The sequence below is a fragment of the Girardinichthys multiradiatus genome, chromosome 11, assembly GCF_021462225.1.
Source record: "Girardinichthys multiradiatus isolate DD_20200921_A chromosome 11, DD_fGirMul_XY1, whole genome shotgun sequence".
Taxonomy (NCBI): domain Eukaryota; kingdom Metazoa; phylum Chordata; class Actinopteri; order Cyprinodontiformes; family Goodeidae; genus Girardinichthys; species Girardinichthys multiradiatus.
In genome coordinates, this window is record NC_061804.1 from 14904280 (window position 1) to 14907636 (window position 3357).

General features: G+C 35.8%; 1 long non-coding RNA gene across 1 annotated transcript; it reads left to right on the plus strand.

Moving 5' to 3' along the window:
* The first annotated feature begins 1107 nt into the window (after positions 1 to 1107).
* Positions 1108 to 1784, plus strand: LOC124876117. Its single transcript, XR_007040222.1, has 2 exons — positions 1108 to 1243; positions 1358 to 1784. It is a non-coding gene; the product is annotated as an uncharacterized LOC124876117 (long non-coding RNA).
* The last annotated feature ends 1573 nt before the right edge of the window (positions 1785 to 3357 follow it).

The following is a 3357-nucleotide window of genomic DNA, read 5'->3' on the forward strand; positions in this document are numbered from 1 at the left end:
TATATGTCTTTTTCTTTCCAGAAATGCATTACATCAGGTGATGTGTCGCAGCCTATCAGAAGGCAAAGCATGAGGATGATATTTTTAAAAAACATGTTTCAACATCCATAGTCTTAGTCACCATATGCTCTATTCATGTGGAAATAAGGGCAATTATAGAAGTATGGCACCATTAAAATGTCATTTTCTGAAGGCTTTTCTATCAGTAACATGGCAGACACTGATTTAGCTGCACACCCACATCATATTTTTAAGAGTCAAACATGCAAAAACTGAACCTTTCAAACCTTACTCTGAAACTGTTTGCTATAGGTTCTCTTAGTGTTTGTATCTGTGTACCAATTGTTTTGTTTTGCTGCTACATTTTAATTCACGTAATTAACATCTCTGTCCCTTGCATGCTTGGCCCTTTTACATTTACGCTGCAGGATGTGGCCTGGCAGCTGCAGCTAATATTTCAGTTTGTGGTCCCACAGTTATGTTCTTACTTTATGCCTTTTTGACATTTTTATTTCTCAGTGACACTCCTAGTTTTTTTTTTTTTTTTGCGAGTATGTAATTTTTTCTCACCTTGATGTTGCTGTCGGTGTTCCTGCCACTGCTGAGAAATTCCTCACTTTGCCTCGGTTCTTTTTCTGGACTCGACAGCACATCTTGAGGAGAGATGAAAGGTCTTTGGAAAAATAGTGGGTTTAAAGTGATATTCTGTGACATTCTGTTCGAGACAACTTTTAAATTATAAGCTCTAAATTTAGTGGGAATAATGTTTGGATTTATGTGAGTTTGGATTTTGTTTCTGTACTTTTAAGTCTTTAGAGTCATATGGCAGTTTTTTTTTTTACTTTTCAGTTAATGCCTATCAGAAAAAAGTGACATTTCTGTCTATATTATACAAGTGCCTCTCAATAAATTAGAATATCGCCAAAAATTTAAATTTTTCATCAATTTAATTTAATTTAAATAGTGAAACTTAAATATGACATAACTTAATTTCCACGCATAGTGATTTCTCTGTTAATATTAAAGACTATGGCTTCCAGCTAATGAAAATCTAAAATTCTGTTTCTCTATCTACTAAAAAGAACGTCCATATTCTCTACATTATATGCTGGATTTTGGGTCCTTTAGAATGTATTACTGCATCAAAGCAGGGTGGCATAGAAGGGATCCCCCTGACTTTGGCAGCAGACGAGATGGCTCCCCAAATCATCGCTGTGGAAACTTCACACTGGACCACAAGCAGGTGAAATTCTGTGCCTCTCCACTCTTAGTCCACACTCTGGGAAACTCAGCTAGTTTTCATCTGAAATGAGGACTGTAGACCAGCAAGTAAGAGTCCATTCTTTTTTCTCCAAAGCTCAGGTAGGACACTGTCTAGTTCAGGAATGGCATAAACACAAGGAATGCGACAGCTGCAGCATATGTCTTGGATACGACTGTGTGAGGTGGATCTTGAAGCACCGACTCCAACTGCACTCTGCCCGGTGAATGTCCCCAAACTCTTAAATGAGCTATACTTTACAATCTTTTCAACGCTGCAGTTATGTCTGTTGCTTGTACAACTTTTTCTCCTTACATTTTTATTCAGTTCAACTTTCAAAAAGATACTTACATACAACACTCTAACCATACCATGTGGTGTCTGTGTAAACTAATTCTCTTAGTCTTGTATTATTTAAATTTTCATAAAGAAATGAATTTTTGGTTGTCTTTAGTTATAAGTTGTAATAAAATGAATAGAAATAAAGGTTTGAAATGGATCACTCTGTAATGAATATATGTAATACACGTGTTTTGCTTTTTTTGTTAAATCAATAAAATAAAAACATTTTCTGATGCTATTCTAATTGACTGAGATGTGCCTGCATATCTCTGAGAAATCAGCTTACTTGTTTTTAAACAATGATAATTTAATTATTCCCTTAGTAAAAATAAACCAAGCAATGTTTTTTTTATGTTTAAAGTTGAAGCTTAATATATGATTGCTTGGGTGCCCATGATGTAAGCTATATCTTAAAAGAGAGAATCTATTGGTTGATTTATTCACAGCATCTTTAATTCTGACAGCATACTAATTGTCCTGCCCATACACAGCTCTCCAATCTTCATTAATCTCAGAGGCAAAGAAAATATTTTAATCACCCTGCCCAAGCAGAGGAACGTAAACTCGGCTCAGTGACTGAAGAAGGCTGCTTATCACTAAAAGGCCATAATGACTGGATTGGCAGTGGTGCAGAAAAGCAATTTCTCTCAGTATCACACATAAAACAGGAGGACAAAGATGTAAGGGTTGGTGTTAAATTGAAGGTCAACTACAAATTGGGAATTTCAATAACAAAGCATTAAAACAGATTCAGAGAAGGTTAATCAGGTGTCTTAACTCTTGACTTGATACCTCCTATAGACCTAGAAAACTGTGCCATGTGGAGTGAATCATTTTAACCTATCATCCTTTTCTGTTATTCAGCAATACCCACGAGCCATTGGGACTTAAGCTTTTTGGTGAGATTCAATAAAGCAATGTTGCATTAGGTACTCAGTCATGCTTTAAATGTGTCATCCCCTTGTGCCAACACAGTCTCCTCAGCAATAGGCCCAAACCCCCCAAGGTTTGTGTTTACAAGAGTTTACAGTCCGCTAATAGGGTTCAGTTCATGGTAATTTACTGGGGCAGGCAGATATTTATATGCCATTTATTGTTTCCATAATAAGAAACTTATTAGTGTGCACTGCTGAATGGAAAATTGAAGTGTGTCTGTGTGTGGAAAACAAATAAGGCCAGAGTAAGAGTTTGAATGCAGATATTTTATGAACATGTGTGTGTTTCTGTAGCAACATAATCAACTTGATGTAGTTACTAAAATGCCACAGGCAAATTGCATGCAGTCATGATAAGATATTCTACTCTTTTTCACTTTTAGCATATGGATTTGGGATCATAGTACAGTTCTCATACATACAGGTCCTTCTCAAAAAATTAGCATATTGTGATAAAGTTAATTATTTTCTATAATGTAATGATGAAAATTTAACATTAATATATTTTAGATTCATTGCACACTAACTGAAATATTTCAGGTCTTTTATTGTCTTAATACGGATGATTTTGGCATATAGCTCATGAAAACCCAAAATTCCTATCTCACAAAATTAGCATATTTCATCCGACCAATAAAAGAAAAGTGTTTTTAATACAAAAAACGTCAACTTTCAAATAATCATGTACAGTTATGCACTCAATACTTGGTTGGGAATCCTTTTGCAGAAATGACTGCTTCAATGCGGCGTGGCATGGAGGCAATCAGCCTGTGGCACTGCTGAGGTCTTATGGAGGCCCATGATGCTTCGATAGCGGCC